The sequence below is a fragment of the Lissotriton helveticus genome, chromosome 10 (genome assembly GCF_964261635.1).
Source record: "Lissotriton helveticus chromosome 10, aLisHel1.1, whole genome shotgun sequence".
In the NCBI taxonomy this organism is placed as follows: Eukaryota; Metazoa; Chordata; class Amphibia; order Caudata; family Salamandridae; genus Lissotriton; species Lissotriton helveticus.
Genome location: NC_136071.1, coordinates 538646273 through 538664920, shown reverse-complemented (window position 1 = coordinate 538664920; position 18648 = coordinate 538646273).

The following is an 18648-nucleotide window of genomic DNA, read 5'->3' as shown; positions in this document are numbered from 1 at the left end:
CATCTTGCACAAAACGAGCCTTTACCCCCACTAACAACCCCCATCTAACAAGTTTTGCAGGAGTATAATACAGGTTGAACATAGCCATATAGCTTTGTGAGCGAAGAGTACCTGATACTAGAACAGACCTAGCTAATACCAATGGAAATTTTAATTTGATACAGGGTACTCCAAATTTTATCGCCCACTTATTGTTCTGATCATCTAAGTCATCAGGAAGTTGGGATAGGAAAGATTGGTATAAATTACCAATTTTCATTTTCCTTCCGATAGATTCAACTATTGCAAGTTTTTGAAACATTATTGGAATTTGAGAAAGCTTTTTATCCCAAAAACTTCTTAATTGAAGATATTTGAAAAAATGATTAGACTGCAAATGAAATTTCTCCTTTAAGAAGGTAAAGGAAGCTATTTGCCCTAGGTCGGCTAGCTCGCCCATCTACTTTAACCCAAGAGCTATCCAAGTGTTTGCTACCCCCTCTTGAAATATAATTGGGAGTAGTCTAGAGGCAGTTAAAGGGGTATAATAAGTGAGCTTAGAGATATGAAAATGTCTGCGTACTTTTTGCCATACCGAAAATAATGCCCACAATACCTTAAATTTAGTTTTTTTTAAATAGCTCGGTTCGAGTATACGAGTAAGTACCCCTTTTGTGGAATCTCCCAATGATATTGAGTATATTGACGGTGAGAGATGGACCGGAAGCTCAGCAGCGACTCCTAATAGAGGGACAGCAAAGTGTTGGACCATGGCTGCCCAGTAATAAAGAGTTAAATTTGGGACTGTCCATCCTCCACGGTCCTGCGGAAGACAAGTCCACTTAGCTGCCCGTCTTTGTTTACGATATGACCATAAGAATCGTTGACAAATTCTTTCTGCTTTCTTTAAAATTAAAGAGGGAATTAATAATGGGATAGATCTAAAAAAGTAAAAGAATTTAGGGAGAATAAACATTTTAAGTATATTGGACCGACCGAACAACGAAAGATGTAGGTGATCCAGCCGCTCTAATTTATTATGAAGGGAGTCAATAGTAGAGGAGTAATTCAAATCTAAAATCTGATCTACATCAGACGAGATTTGAACGCCAAGGTATGTTGCTTCTGATGTTATGGGAACTTGAGAAATGGGCATGGCCGCAGATTGTAGAATTTGGGTTTTTGCGATATTTAGTTTATAGCCTAAAATTAGGCCAAATTGAGCTGAAAAATCTCCAAAGCAGGAAAGGATTGGGTGACATTATCTGTTAAAACTATGATATCATCAGCGTATGCCAATTACTTATATTTAGTTCCACGAACAATGACGGGGGAGATAGTCTGAGAATTTTCTATTAAACATAAGAAAGGATCAATGAATAAGGCGAAAAGAAGAGGAGAACAGGGGCATCCTTGCCGGGTGCCCCTGGTGATAGAAAAATAATGTGATTCATTACCGGAGATACGGATTTTGGCAATTGGGGATATATACAGAGCTTGTAAAGCTTTAATAAAGTTTAATGTGTAGCCCTTCCAGGATAGGACACCCCATAAATACCCCCAGGAGACCCTGTCAAACGCCTTCTCGGCGTCTAACAGGATCCCCCCGAGGGCGGAGTTTGTAGTCTTTGCCCAGTCTAAGAGAGCTACTACTCGCCTGATGTGATCCGTTGTATCCCGACCGGGAATGAACCCGTGTTGCCGGATAGAAACCAGTGGGAGAATTGTTTGATTTAAACGAAGAGCCAGTATCCTTGAATAAATTTTGGAGTCCGTGTTAATTAATGCTATTGGTCGGTATGAGGCCCGATTTAATTCATCCTTACCTTTCTTTCTGAAAAGTACAATAGTAGAGTTTCGCCATGAATCGGGAATTAATCCCGTCTGGGCGAGACGGAAAACTTCTAGCATTTGCTGCCTAAATAGGTATGAGAATTTTTATAGAATTCTAGGTGAATGAGATCCGGCCCTGCAGCTTTACCATTAGAAAGTGATTTCATGGCAATCAAAACTTCCTCCCAGCTAATGGGCTCAGCCAGGATTTGATTCTGGTCGTCCGTAACTTTTTGGGTGTCAATAGATTGAAGAAATTGATCTAAACCACATTGTTGCTGTAAAGTTGTATTAATATCTTCAGTATATAAGTTTGAATAAAAGTCAGCAAAAACATTTATAACACCGGTAGGTGTATCCTGAATAATACCCGAGCGGTCTTTAACCCTAATTATCTGGTTAGCTACAGCCCTTTGTTGTAGGCGTTTTGCTAAAACCTTACCAGAGTTTTCACCCAGTTCATACATTGAGGTTCGGAATTGTGCGTAGTTAGTTGCTATGTCGTTGTAGAAAGGCTCTAATAAGTTAGATTTGGCTATAGCAACTAATTTCATGCTAGCAGCTATGTCTTCCCTCTTACGAATGTTAGAGCTTAAGTCCAACTCAGCTTGTTCAAGAGCTGCGAGTCTGGTTTTAAGAGTTTGCTGCTCGGTCTTCCGGCGATAAGAGGCGAATCTTTTAGTTTCGCCGCGTAATGCAGCTTTGAATGTATCCCAGACGATACTGACCGAAGCAGTACCAGTATTAATTGCAAAGAACTCTAAGATCCATAAATTAAGTTGTTCTTGATATACTTTGTCAGTTAATAGTTTCCTGTCAAATGTCCATGATCTAATTTGATTGATAGGACGATCCCAGGGACAAATAAAGACTATAGGGTTGTGATCAGATATAGTTCTTGGATTAGTTTCAATCTTGAGAGACCCAACAATTTGGAGGGAGGTGAAGACGTAATCAATACGAACCATTTTATTGTGGGGTATTGAATAAAACGTATAACCCTCTTGATTTGGATGGTGATAATACCATGTATCCGACAGGCCATGTTCAATCAGGAGAATCCGAAGTGCCTTATAGACTTGGGGCTTTCGTCCACTATATGTATTATGCTTTATTATATCTAGATGGCAAGGAATATTTATATTAAAATCCCCACAGAAAAACAACGGGTGAGGTCACATAGCTAACTCTAGGTTTAGATTCCTTATAACCTGTGGGTCGTCTAAATTGGAAGCATATATTGAACAAATAGAAAATGAACGGCCATTGATGGCTAATTCTACTATTAACCATCTACCAAAATTATCTTGTTTTGTTCTTATAACGCGCCCTTGCCCGGTCTTTAAGATAATGGCAACTCCCCTGATTGTAGAGGTCTGTCGGTTACAGGCCGCTAGCTCATAACCTGGGAATCTAAGATGCGCTCGATTGCTCCAAGGGATATGGGTTTCCTGCAGACATATGATATCCACCTGCATCACCTTCAGCAATTCATAAAAAATTCAGCATTTCTTAGGGTCATTTAATCCGCAGATGTTCCAGGTTACACATTTTAATGTAGAAAAAGCCATGAGATTTGACCAGAAAGTGACAACCCTAAATAGCTATAAAGCCTTTTACAACAGATATAGCAGATATAATTACAATCAGATTGTTTTTTGCTGAGAAATCCAAAGATTAGTACCACATCAAATACATTCGAAAAATGAAACCAATTGTAAATGAATAAAGTGGTCAACTCTGTCCACCACCACCACACCACCCCAGAACCCACCCAGGTTAGCCCACCTACCCCATCTAATCCCTACCCCCTACCCAATGAACCCCACCAACCCTCCCCCCCTACACTGGGCATCAGGACTGTAGTCCTTGTGATGGTTGAGTAAGCGTTACCCCACACTCCGCTGAACCAATAGTGTTCCCCCTTTTCCAAATATCAGATGACCAAGAGATCCTAAAAGGACAAAGGAATTACATCATTTTATATACATCTAGCGGGTCATCAAAATAAGAAAAAAAAGACATAATGAAACATAAAGAAAAGGGATGACTACTGTCATACTTTAAACAATGAAGCTAATAATATCCTGCCTGACTTAGGCTACATTGAGTCCAAAAATTTCTTAGCGATAATCTCCGACATAAAGAACCTCGTCTGGCCCTTAAAAATAACTTTTAGTTTTGCCGGAAAGAGCAATAAAACCTGGGCCCCCTTAGCCTGGAATAAGGGAATCTTTTGCCGGAGATGCCAGCGACGAGTAACCGTCTCTGAGCAAAAATCAGGACGAACAAAAAATTGACATTCTTTAGCAGATCGCTTCTTATTAGGTCTAGCAAGATCAAATATACGTTCATGGGCAAGAAAGTTATTGAAGCAAACCAGGATGGCACGAGGATAGGGGTTGTTCGTGGCGGTAGATAATTTTTTCCTATTTAACGGAAAGCGATGTGCCCTTTGAATCTCAAGATTCCAGTCCCACTGGGTGACGTCCGGAAAAGCTTCAGTGAAGAGCTCAACTATGAACTGCCTGACATCATCGCCCTCTTTATTTTCCTCTATCCCCAAGATGCGAAGGTTATTCCTTCTCGCCCGATTTTCAAGATCCGCGAGTTTCCATAAAATGTCCTTGCGCTGCTCTTTGACCTCTATAACTAACTCTTTCTGAGTAGCAGCGGCGTCGAGAGCAGAAATCCTCTCCTCAGCTTCAGAAACCCTGGTGGTAGTCTCAGTACATGTTTTGATAACCCGTCGGAGAGAGTTCTGAATTTTGCGACAGGCCCCCTGCGTTCGCATATTTTCTTGTTTAGCTGCTTCCCTATGCATCATGATGGTTTGGTAGATCGTTACCAATGAGATTTCTTCAGGAATATCTGACATAGTTGGGATGGTGGCTTCACAGGCATTCTGCGAATTTAAATCAGATTGTTGATTAGGGAAATCCTTCTGGAGATTTTGCTGACTGGGCAGGGATGATAGCTTAGCACCGGAAACTTTGCGAACAGTATCGATGTTTGAATCTTTCGGTAACTGATTAGCACGCCAATCTGCAGAGTCACTATCGTAGTCCGACCACTGAAGCTCCGGATGGTCAGTGTCGTCCTCCCCAGATATAGAATGGTCAGAAACAGAATACAAATTATCAGTAGACTCACTGACCTCGGACCCCCTAGTATCATAGGAACACTCTGTAGGCAGTTCCAATAAAATGGGTGTATTACTATTAACAGACTGAACTGCATTACCCAGCATGCACTGGACTGGAGAGGTCTGACCGACGGAAGAATCAAGAACAGAACCTGGAGTCTGGACGACTTCTTTTGCTGGAATGGTGTTATTAGCTGATGCGGGGAGTTCGATAGGGGGGAGGGAACTCTGTCGAGATAGAAAGCAGCAAGACAGGAGCAGTTACAGAAGTACTCACCCCCCCCCCCCCCGAGTTTTCAGCTTGCACTGCAACGTGGGGGCCATCGCCATCGCCTGTGGTAGGAGTTTTCCCCTTCACTCCCAGTTTGTTGAACATTGCCGGTAATGTCTGGCCCCTGGTAACAGTCGGAGCGGGAGTCACCGGTGCAGGTTTGTCAGTACCAGCAGAACGAGTTTTCTGAGCCGCAGTTGCAGCTACAGTTGTGGAGCTCTTCTGATCCGCGTCCTGTTGGCCATGAGCAGTACTGCGAGTTTTCTGAGCGGCAGCTGCCGCTTTGGAGAGCACCTTCGGCGGCTTCATTTTCCCTGCTGCCGGCGCTACCGGTGACGCGAAGCAATCACCTGCGAAACACCCAGGAGAGCGGTCACCGGACCGAAGAGAGGAGGGTCCCAGGGTGAAGGAACCAGGTGAGCAGCTGCTAGGAGGAAACGGAACTTGCCAAAGTCAGAAAAGTTTGTGAGAGACCGCCGCTCTGATAATGCGTAGACGAAAAATAAATGCCATAGGACAGATTAGGTCCGTGATTTTTTAGCGGGTGAACCAGGCAATATTTTCATCAGAGCGGGAGCATAGTAGTCATACAGGGGTCAGCTATGGCTCAGAGGAGAGAAACGCCAGCTCACTCGGCCGAGCGCACGGCTGCCATCTTGCCCCCCAGATGATCAGAATTTCTATATCGATAACAAGACATACAAGTTATTTACAGTGATTACTGCCCCACTTTTGTGGCAAAAGGCTGAGTGTGAAATCGTGAACTTGGAAAGCCACAAATTGGAGGATCATCTCAGTAGCAAATGCATTAGCCCACAATATTATTTGTATTGGTTTTGGACCTGTTACAACAGTGCTTTCCAGCTATTCATATCAACAAAAGAGACAACGTTTTGGAAGAGGACAAATGCACAGTCACCAGTGCCCCAAAGTGTGATATCTGTGCCTAAAGTCCCCTCAAATTACATTAGCATACTCAGGATATTGAGAGTAGGCAGGACAGTGGCAGCATGTGTTGTATCGCACAATGACAGCATGTGCTGGCAATCCTGCCACAATAGTTTCCATGACAATTAGCTAAAGTCTGTTCACTTTAGACAAAATCAAAACATGTGACATAGGCAGAAATTCTTTGACATATATGGCCCCTGGTTGAGCATAGATTCACAGCAAGACAAAAAATAACACACACCACTACATAAGTGCGTATATGTACACATTTGTCAATGATTCATAGAATCTTCTCAGTGCTTCTTGACTCCAAGAAGGACTTGGATTCACTTGATTAGCCACTTCTTTACCCATCCTGCGCAGGATGGATGTAGGGCACACTTTTATCACATTTGTATAATTACTGTATACTAACCTGATTTGCCAGGGTGTGGGTGAAAAGCTATCTTACGCACCTCCTGTAGGTAGAAGGAGGCACACAGAAGGGGTGTCCTAGTTTGCTGCTGGTATTTACCCTGGCAAGCAAATCCTTAGCTTGCCATCTGTGCGAGTGGCATAACCTGATGATAATTTCTATCCATGTATGCTGTTTACCTGCTACTATTCATCAGAAACCCAGGGACCAACCTTGACACCATCATACAAGACATCATTAGATTTGGCCGGTATGCAGACCTGTGCATTATCAATCAATCAAACAGTACTTCTATGACATGGCTAATCATCTGTGAGAGTATGCAGCTGCTGAGTTGCTGCGCTTAGTCAAAAAGCCAGATCTTGAGTCTCTTCATGAAGTTCATCAGAGAGGGTGATGTTCGAAGGTGGAGGGTGTTCGAGGAGTTAGCGGTGAGGTGGTAGAAGGATTGGCCTCTGCAACTGCTATGACAGATACATGGTGTCTGTGCAAGGGTGAGAGAGGTGGACGTTTCTGGACGGTTAGTGGAAGGTCAGTTGGTGGTTCATTTATGCTAGGTCATGGAGGGCTTTGTAGGCATGTGTCACTAGTGAAGGTTCCTCAGGTGTTGGGTGAAGTGGGTCTGTTTTGACAGGTAAAAGATCAATCTGGCCACTAAATTCTGTATCATTTGGAGTCTTCCCATGAGTTTGGTGGTGGTTCCTGCATACAGTGTGTTGCCATAGTCCCAACGGCTAGTGATAAGGGCTTGCATGTCTGTTCTTGTGTTTGTGGGGATCAATTTGAAGATTCTGTGGCGCATGCAAAGAATGTGGACGCAGGCAGAGGAGATTGTGTTGATCTATCGTTTCATGGTGAGTCTGCTGTACAGGATGATTCTGAGGTTGCAGGAGTGGTGTGGCGGTTGATCAAAGCTCCGAGGGACACCTGGTGTCGTTCTAGAGGGAGGTATGTTTGCCAGAGATTAGTACTTTGGTCTTGTCCATGTTGAGCTTTCGACAATTGTCACATTACTGGAGAGAAATCTGGAATGTACCATTTTACAGACAAGACATACAGAATTACCCCACAATTTCCATTGACATGAAGGACTCAGTAAGGTATTTAGGTATCCTGGTCAACAGTCGCAGGGACATAATATTACACAATAATTATGTCCCACTGCTTGCTTGCAACTCAAGTGGAGCACTAGATTGCTCTCCCGTTACCTAGAGTGGGCAGGATAGCTTTAAAACAAAAATGCTAGTCATTCAAAAACTACGTTATACGTTTGTGAGTGTACCCATTCCCCACAGCAAATGCTTGCTAGTAAAACTGCCACTCTCCTTACTAAGCTTATATGGGAAGGTAAGATTCCACAAGCAAGCTGGGAACACATCACTCACTGATATGAACATGGAGGATTTGGTGCTCCGGATCCAGAGAGGGATTTCTTGGATGCTCAGCCCATTATGCGCCATATTAGGTGAACATGTAATGCTCAGCACCATATCTCCCTATTGAAAAGGATCAACTGAATGCTGGAATGCTGGGTACAATATTAGCTACTACATTTCTTAGGCAAAAAAAAAGGAAAAAGAAAACTATAATAAACCGTTGTGTATTATTGTTTTATTTTTGCTCTCGGAGACGAGGCATTCGGCTGGGCCAGGAGGAGAACAGGCTGGTGGAGAGAGTGGTTGCAGTGCTATTTAGTGCCCATGATGGTCTCACCGGCCAAACCATCATGCGCACTGAAGCTCTCTCCAACCTGAGCTGCGTTGCCAGGTTGGAGAGAGCAGGCAGGAGCACAAATATTTGGCGCTCAGGCCGATCCTGATGCTGCTTTCAGCAGCATGAAAGCAGCATCAGGATTGGCCGCAGTGGACTCTAAGAGCCTGTGAATGCAGTGGAGACAGGGCGCGATGCAGCAGGTAAGTGGTTTTGTTTTCGTTTTTTTCTTCGTCAGTCATCCCTCCGAAATCCCCCACCACCACTCTGTCCACACATTATCCGCTGCTGATCATCTCTATCATTAATTACTAACTATTACCTGGTATAAAGTTGACATGAATGCTTCTCCCTTTTCTACTGGGCTTTGTTGTGAACATTCTACATCAGGACTGGATTTAGGGTGGTGCAACTGGTGCAGCCAACCCTGGCGCTGAGCTAGGAGGATGATGGAGCAAGGATTCGCACGTAACGCGACTTGCTTGTATTCAGTCCTCTCGACATAACATTAATGTACTAACTAACATGTTTGTCTTATTATTATTGCATTTCACGACACGTTAAGTATCTAGAAGAAGCTTGCTTATGTGTTTCTACTAACAATAATCCGCTTGCACTAAAATGGCCGCTGCGACGCTGGATTTCCTACTGTGCATGCATCTGTCATACTTACGTGACATGACGGATTATCTAGCTTGGAGGGAAACTTTTGCTTGTGCGCATTAGAACTAAGATGGCTGCTTTGTGTTACCGCATGCATGATGCTTGCACTGCTGCTTTTCCTAAGCCGTCTGTCTTGCCTAAACACTAAACGCAATAGTTAAAATAAAATAATGGGAATGGAATAGAGATAAGTCGTATACAGTACATTAATTTATTCTGTGTTCTAAAACTGTTTCTTTCCTATTTTTTTATGAAACGTAATTTTGGGCCTGGGAGGTGCTATTAAACCATTTTGAAAACCCACACTGCGCATGTCAAACACCAGAAGAAGCTGAAGTAATTTGACATTGAAGCCATGCCAAACTAACAGTACATTAGAAGATACGCCTGAGAATCTGACATGCTGACCCCAAGCGGAAGAAAATATTGTTAACATTGTATTTCTATGAGAACATCCATTGTTGGGTGGAATAAAGATACATGGGAAAATTAAACTGGATGGGCGGGAACGTTAATAGAATATTCAGAACTAAAAGTTTCATTTAGTATGGTGTGATGACCTCTCCTCATCCTTTTGTCCAATCAGAACTTGGGGATCCTTACACTTGCAACAGTGGGGGGGTGGTACACTGCCCTGGAAAATAGTATAACTAGAGTAGGCTTAGCTTGTTATTTTGTCTGACTTGTCTGAATAGCTGACCTGTCACTGACCCAATGCACTCAATAGGTGATCGAGAGCAGAGGTGTTGGCGGAACACTCTGTCAGAAGATTCGATAACCCAATCGGGGTTAAGGAATTGGGTTGCTGGCGAAGCACTTTGTCTGAGAATTTGCTGACCCAATCGGTGTTCAACTGTTAACTGCAGAGAGGGTCCAACGCAGGCGTTTGTCCTTTAGCTGCGGGTGCCGGTTTTAGCCTGAGGTGGTCCTGTCCTGATCCAAATTGGTCCGTACTGTCCTGATTCTGGTCTGCACCTGTTCTTACCTGCTGGCACCTGCATCTTGGGTTCTATCCTTTGTCCCAACCATGGCCAGGGTTGGTCTTCACACCATTCTAGGTAAATATAATGTGGGTTCGTCATTGTACTGTTTTCCCTTTTCTACCCTCCCTATTTAGCAATGCTTAACGAAAGTTTCCTATTTGATTTTAATCATATTCTTGTGGATTGATCAAGTTTCAACTAATGTAGTATGGACATTGATTTTTAAAGGATTTACATAGATAAAGAGTTTTAACCTTTCCCGAGTATGTGGTTATTGAAGGTAAAAGATTAGAGTGAACTATATTTTATGTCACTACCTATTATTCTAACTCCTTCTGATCCCTAGGTCCTTAGGTATCAGTGACGAGGATTGGTAGGTCAATGATATGGGACCTAGATAGAATATAACCTCGGTAGAGTATCTGGGGTAGCTTGTTCGTGTACAAACGTGTCAATGTATATGGGCCCAGGTGAGTATGGTAAAACGAGCAGGTTCACCCCTCACGCTCTATCAGGGAGGAAGACGTTCCGTCTAGAAGTACCTTATTGGTTTAAAAGCACCAGATGCAGAGTTTGTTGTGCGTCCAGCAGTTTCCAGGCAACAATAAAAATGTCAAGATAACTCTGGTTAATTAATGTTCCTGCTGGAGAGAGATTGAATATTATCTAGTGGCCGTTGGAATTGTCACTAGTAGCACAGACGATTATTATGTCTGCTGCAAATAACATGTACCATGCAGATCACAGAACTGTATTTTTTGTTGGTAACTCAGGAGGTTGCTACTTTTGTGGAAGAGAACCTTTTGTTACTTGCTCATCATAAGTTACAATCCTAATACAGCACAGTGACATATAAGGGGCACTGTTGGAGGGTGGTAGTGAGGGAATCTGTGGAGAAGGAGGCCTATGCTGGGGTGCCAAAAAAGAGTGTTGCACTGTGCACCACCAGTGTGAAAGCCAGCCCTGTACCACATACTAAGCAAATGTTACTAGCACTGCTGCTGGCTCTGGTATAATGCCAGGTTGCCAGGGTATGGTTCAGAGGTCTATCACCAGGATATGTAACTGGCTCCATGATGCAGTATTCTGTTATGAGAAAGCTGAAATGTACACATCTTCACAAATCTCAGGACAATGGCAAGGAGTATTATGGGACCCATGCGAGAGTATATCACAAGAGTGAAGAACGCTGAAAATGTAAGGACTTATGCCATACATGTGTTTTCTATTTCTCCCATGTGCTCTTTGCGATTGTTAGAAAATGTCATGAAAAAATTGACTACCTATTTTGTGACTCTTCTACAACTTTAGCAGTCAATGTATCTGAAAGCAGTATATCACTGAATACTAATTGTGTCTGTCATTTTTTTTGTTTGAATATGATGGGATACATGAATAAAAATAAATTGAAAAAGGTACTGCTTAGTTTGAATGACTACAAGATTGGTTCAAGCATATATTTTTAAGGCTTGTTCTAATCGAAGCTGTGAAAAAGTTCTCAAGGTTTTTCTATTGGTAGAAAACACAAACAGATCCAATTTGATTGATAAAAGAGGTGCATATCTTTTCAGTAGCCTTTGGAATGTAGCATGGTGCAAATGTAAGGGATTTTAGCCATTTTAATAAATGAACTAAATAGGCCCGCCATAACATTTTGGAATTATAAGGGCACGATTAGTTCTCACCATAGCAGATCTTTCAAAGAATCATATCTGGAGTTCATATTTAGATATTAAAAGCAGAATAACCTGGCATGGCCCACCAAAGACTGCAGATGAAGGCAGCATTCCATGCTTATCTGTTGGGTTAGGAAGACAGAAGTGTTTAAAAACTTTAGATTGCTCTGAATACAGTAGGTGAGCTAATTTTTCAAAGAAAGTCACATGTACGTAAGTTAATGAAGGGAGGAATTTTGCCTTGATCTTCTTCATGGAAGGAGCAAATAAAGCACTCGATAACTCTCTCCAAATCGTTTCCAGAAAGGGTATTTTAAAGCAGTTGGTTGCGGCTTTAAGCTAGCTAGCTCTAGATGCTGCCAACCTCAAATATGAAAAGAAATCCCAAGTTATTTATAAGAGGCTGTCCTTGACACTGTTCAATGCCCTAATGCCATGTGCCTGACTTTTTAATCCTGCACTCAAAAAATAGGATTTGCTTTCTTAAATGTCGATGGTCACCTTGCTTTCCTTTCCATGCAATGAGCATGACGTATAGACAGCTTGTGCTGGATACCTATACTAGTTCTAACTAAAAGCAGTGTCATCAGTATTTTGGAGGAAGTGAAAAGAAGTCCCTATTAGTCTTGTCAGAAAAGTGTTTTAGGCAATACATTGCCTAGATCAGCCACATAGATGAACCTTTTCTATGTGTGATTCGGCATGCATCAAAGATAGGAAACGGAAGTAACGAGGAGAAATGTCTCCTTGTTACGCCTAGGCCTAGCAGAAGTGCCATTTCGATACATTCCTAGGTATACAACCCATTGTAAATATGTGAGGGCACCAACATCCATGGGTGGATAAGCAGGAACACCCACACTCCAGCCGTGGAATGCCTCCCTTCTGCAAGATAAGCAAGGCACAGAAATGCACTTGTAAGAAAACAGGCCCTTAGTTGTGTGGCCTACATAGTGGGTCCACATTTGTCCTTCACTGGCAATAAACATCCCATTGTAGCACTTGATTTTCTCAGTGTAGCGAGGCAGAGCAGTCCAAGGCCTATTAAAATGAGGTGGTGTGGGCTAGTATTCACTTCCCCGAGCATGCACTAATAGCACTCTTAAATTATTCTCCAGTCATTACCTTTTCTTTCATTTATCATTCACACACTTCTAAATACTATGGAATGCTTTAAAAATATGTACATTGGCAGATCGAAAATACCATAGATGACATCAAATATTCACCATTGACCCCCTTTAGGGGTCATACAAACATATCAATTGGCTTGTCTCGGTTCAAGAACAACAAACCACACATTAAAGATCATAATTTTGTACTTAAATGAAGTCGTCAACAATAGTAACCTAGTGTAAGGGCACTTATTAATGTTAATAACCATTTACACTTTGATCAGTTATTATTGACACCATTATTAAATCAATAAAGCATTTAAGTGAGCAACATGGGTTTGTATATTTGTTTTGTACATTTTCCAACCGTAAAAATGTAATTATAAAAGAAGCCACCAGAGAGCATCACATCTTAATTACATTGCATTGCAACCATAGACTTTGCCCCAAAAGAGCACTTCCAGACAAGTCAGTCCTTTAACCACTTTCAGGTCCTAACAGCAGCAATCATGAACACAACCCAAAGAGACTGAAGAACCCTCAGCTGTAGAGCATAAGCTCCAGCCTTGGTAGTGTTTGAAATGATTTTGAAAATCCTGGAGATGTCCTGGAGTTGGAGTCTCTGCAATCATTGAGTTTGCACTTTCTTAAAAATTCCTTGGTGGGAGTTGCTGTGCTCCTGCAGCACTGTAGGAAGCTGGCTCTGTAAGTGATAGTGCTACTAGGTGGTAGTACCAAGTACAGAGTCCAGGGACTCCCCACAAGTGAACAGGGCTCAATGTAAAACCCACAGTGCTCTATTATTGGTAGTGTGGGTGAGCAGCCTTAAGCATAACAGAGAGAACATTTATTGCACAACAGTGATCAATAATGGACACACGACTCAAGGAGGAGATCCAGAACAATTTTATAAAATTATACTTTATTTTTACTTTATTTTAAGACTACGATCTTCGTAAATAATGTAAACATGTTTTCACTAAAAAAATAATTTGCACTTTGAAAAATTGACACAGAATATTTTCAGGGCAGTTCAATTTTATATTATGGGGAAAATATTTTCGCGGTTAAGCGGGTAAGTTTACAACTTACAGTTCTAGTCTTGGGGACCAAAGGTCAGCAGTAAGCAGGGGTCAGATAGGTACCAACATTGCACCAACACCAGCAGGGGCGGCTGTCTGCAGAAGTCAAAATCAGAGTTTGGCCGAATGCTTTTCAATGACAGCTGGGGGTGCCTGGAGCCACACTGCTTGTAGGTAGATACATAGGTTTCAGTGGCCAGGCTTTGAGGGTCAGGTTAAGCACAGAGGGGGCCACAAAGCGGCAGCAAATATACACCACCAGCGACACATGGATGGATTGGTGCAGGGTGCAGTTTTGACGTTGGGTGCCATTGCGTTTTGATGGGAATTCTTCTTTTGGCAAAGAGGCTGCGGGCATGGCATGTAGGTTGCAGGAGGAAGACCAACAACAGCAGACTTAAGTAGAGGTGTAAAGGTTTGTAGGGGCATCATCGGTTCCACTCAACATGGCCCAGGGGGTTTTGGTGCCAGGGTGCCTTTTGATGTTGGAGTTTTCTCACCAGTAGCAGTTCCCCAGCTCCAAGGTCGGTAGTGATGGAGCGAGTTTCAGAAATATATTTTGTTTTGACTCGCAAAGTTAAACTTCCATAATAAAATAATCGTATTAATCAGCATGAAGTGAATTATACTAATCAACCTAGATTAAAATGCATACACGACATGAGAGACTAATACATGTGCTCTATGTTGCAAATGCATGTTCGTAAAAATAATAAACGAACCTTGTCTATTGTCTTTGTCAGAATTAAATGCGGCTGTTTTATTAATGGCATGTGCTTATTTGTGTGTGCTTATGTTATGTATTTTCGTCTTTATGTGGCACAAGTTCGAGGAAGAATACTGTTTGTTGCTAAAATGCTTTGGCTAGGTAACATTTATTAATGGGTTAATAATTAGCAAAGGGGGGTGGGTATCAGAATGAATCTCAATTCTTTCATTAATTATTCTTTTGTGTTTGTTTGAATAATAGTCATCAAGAGAGAGGCCTGAGGCCTAGCGTTTTTAAAATGGTGTTGTCGAGTCCTATCCAGAAAGAGCAAGAGCCCTGCGTGGAAAGTTTTATCACGCTGAAAATATTTGCAAGCTCAATTGAAAATTGTATTATACGTGCTCTTGGAAGGACTAAACCAAGGACGGAAACCGGCAAAGATTGCCAAGCTAAGGAAGTCACGGACTGTCATTTACAAATTGTTTCTTTTTGAGGAAGCTGCGTGACTTGTGAATAAGAGACAATAGACTCTAAGAAAAGTCTGAACTAGGCTTCGAAAAGATGATGACACCATGTGGACTGACGTCTGTCAGTCAATGAAAATTCTAGATGGCAGGAGAAAAGAATACTTTTTAGTGAGATTAGCTAGGGAAAAAGGTATAAAAATTGCCCCCTTGGGCAGGAGGGCGCTTCTCGCTTTCTGATTCCTGTTGGGCGTGACATGCTGAAGGGCTTTTTGGAGCACGTAAGGATAATAGGGTTAAATGACTTTTCTTTTTAGGTGGAGCGAGTTTTAGACAGGGAAGTTAGGGCTTAGGTGATGGAAACTGTTTATTCATCTTTAATCATGCTAATTGATTTTGCTTGAATCTGTCAGTCTAATTTGCTATTCCTCAAATAAAGCTGCTATATGCTAATAAAGAGAATCTAATAAAATGCACTTTCTTTGAATAAATAGTTAATAAATAAGATTTTTGAAACGACAAGCTGGTCTTGTTTATTCATGGTCTTGTTACCATCAGCAGATCCATTTGCCTAAGTGACTTAATTAAATGATGAGAATTATAAAAAATCATGGTGATTTCATTATACTGCAGTTGTATATAAATGTGTATATATTTTGTGAACAGGTTTTATTAATAGGTCACTTGATTCAGTTGCCCAAAAATATGTCCCGTTGGTTCATGGGCCTTGTGAAAGATTTTTGAATAATGATGAGTATTGTGGAGTTGGGTAGCGTTGCTATGACATATTTTCTATAGGGGCGCTGGATCAATTCTCTGGTGGCAGAGTTCGGTTGCTATGGTAACTGACATGTTACATGGTAATTACACAGGATCTATGACTTATACATGTTAAGTTTGTCAAGTTGTTATATGTTGTCGAAAGGGTTTTTTCCAGCAGTGTGAAAATTCCTAGTTGTGCCGGCATATGAGTAGTGTGACAAGTAAAGTTGCACATGGCATTTGTTCTGTTTCAAAATAGTGGTATTGTCATATATCACTAGTGTTGTGGTCGTACAGCACAAGTTTAGGGATTTTAGGTGTGCTAGGTAGAATGTATAGTGAGGATTGTCTATGAAATTGTATCTTTCGAGTATAGGGACTTGGAGCCTGTTTTAAAACTCACTGTGAAAAGAGTAGTAGAATTTATCCAAACTTGAGTGAAGGGTAAAGTAACTTCGTTTATTTTACTGACGAATGTGGATTTCTATGGTTGGTTAAAGTCCTACCAGGATTTCATGTATGTATGGTTAGGGAAAACTTTCTGTTTGAAAGTGCGTAAATGATTTTGTAATTCCATTCGAATCAAACTTTGAATTGTTACTTTATGTGCATTTAGAGGGAAACGAGTTCGATATTACCTGTTAGAAGGGTAGAGTAAAGCATACTTTATCAGCGATTGAATATTCTGTGAGAATAGCGTCGTCTATTCCACGCAAAGAATACTTGAATGACTGTAAAAGCTATCACCTTATTTTAGTGAAACAGACAAATGGTTTGTTTTTCTGTTGTTATTAATTGAAATTCATTGAAAAAGTATTTTTTAAAATGGCGCTGTGAAAATATTTTGTAAAGGAGGGGTGAGCCATAGAGTGAGAGACGATAAGCTGCAGCGGCAGTGTACATCACAGGGTCCGCGCTGTGATTGGCTATCATACGTCACAGCTAGCGCACTGATTGGTTCACGTGACTAAGTCAAGCTGTCAGCTGATTGGCTTATCCCGAAAGCAGCAATTCTATTGGTTGAGCAAGGTGGTGACGTAGCTTAACCTGATTGGCTTGTTGGTGAGTTTCGCGCACGGATTGGCTGGTTTTGCGGAACAACCAGGAAACGTTTACGATAATTTAGAATTAAACGGATTTGATTAAAAATATGAGTTATTACTACAAAAAAGAGGAAAAGAAGCTTACATGGCTTCAGAAATTGAAAAATATATTTACACCTGATAAGAAAATTGAAAAGCGAGGTGGAAAATTACTTCATAAGTACAAAACACCTGCAGCCTATGTGGAAGGTGAATATGGTTATCATACTTGCCTTTGGTTTGATAATTGGATGGATTATACCAAAAATGATGGTGTATTAGCATGACCGGAGGATGGATCATTAAATATGAGGGTTTTGAAAAATGTAAGAGAAAAAATTATGGCTCTTGTGCCGAAGCCTAGACCTACTCAATTTGAGGCTCTAGTTGAATGGGAGGATGAGATGTTTGAACTTCAACGGGAAACCAGAGGTGTACCAAGAGGTCCAAAATTAGACATTAATAGAGAAACCCATGAAGATAGAATGCGTCGATGGAGACAAGCAGATATGTGTGATGGTTTGTACCCAGTAAGAGTGATGATTACTGAAATACCAGGTCAAAAGAACACCCAAAAGAAAAATAATATTGAAGAAAGTGAATTAGAAGATCCGGTTTTAGAAGAAATTTATATTACAAATCAGAAACAGACTCCTTTTAAACCAGCTTGTACATGGTCTACCCCGATGGTTTCTCCAGGAACCACTCCAAGTGCACCACCACTTAATGAGGCATCACCCAGATTATACCCGAATAATACAGAATCTCCTGAAAGAGTAGAAACGAGAACTAATTCTAGTGTATATGGTGAAAATAGAAATTTTCCTGAAACCCCAGTTTTGAGAAATGAGACTTCCAGAAATCTAATGAGAACAGAAAGAGATGAGGGAACTCCAAGTACTTCAGAATATTTACGATCAAAAGAAGAATTAATACGACAGCTAACTAAAGGCATGGAAGCAGTAACAGTTCCAGTAAAAATTGGTCCTGTTCAACAAGTATTTGCTCAAGGAGAAATTAGACATCCAGGCTCAACTATTCCGTTAAATGCATAAATTCAGAAAGTGGCTGAAAAATTTTACTCAGCTTTAACTGAAATGCACAGAGAGAAAACAATGATGCCCGATTTAACTTTTAATCAAAATTCATCATGCAGAACTCCAGCTGGAGCAGAATCTGATACTGAAACTCCAGAAAAAAGTGTTGATAAAACAGATTCAACAACCCCAAAACCTGATGTTGCGAGACTAAAAGCAGATTTGGAGGAATTAATTATTGGTACAATTGGACCTGACAATTTAAAGCATTATCAAGATGATGAAATATTATTTATTTGTAAAAGTGTAAAATGGAAAATGAAAAATAAATATGAACAGCTAGAAGAATTAGCTACTGAATTAGAGGTTGATTTGAGCAAACATAAGAATGTGGGTAAACACTACAGATTAGAATTTACTGAAAGAGACATTTAGAACTTCAATTCAATGGGAAGAATTTTGCATATAAAAGATTTGATTGTGTATATAAAAAGATTGGGTGATTTAAGCAAATGGAGAGTGAAATGGACAAAGAAAATAGAGGAAGAAAGGAGAGAAAGAGGCATGGTGGCAAATCAGTATCCAATGAGGGAAATAGAAGGAGGTGGATATGTGCATGTTCCCTGGTCCAGACAGGACATCTTATTGTTTACAAATGATTTTCCCCGGCTGAGAGAAAAGCCTGTAGAATGGTATCGACAGGTGGATAGATTCATAAAGGTTTCAAAAGTTCTGTGGATTGATCTTGATGGATTCTTTGACATTGTTGTC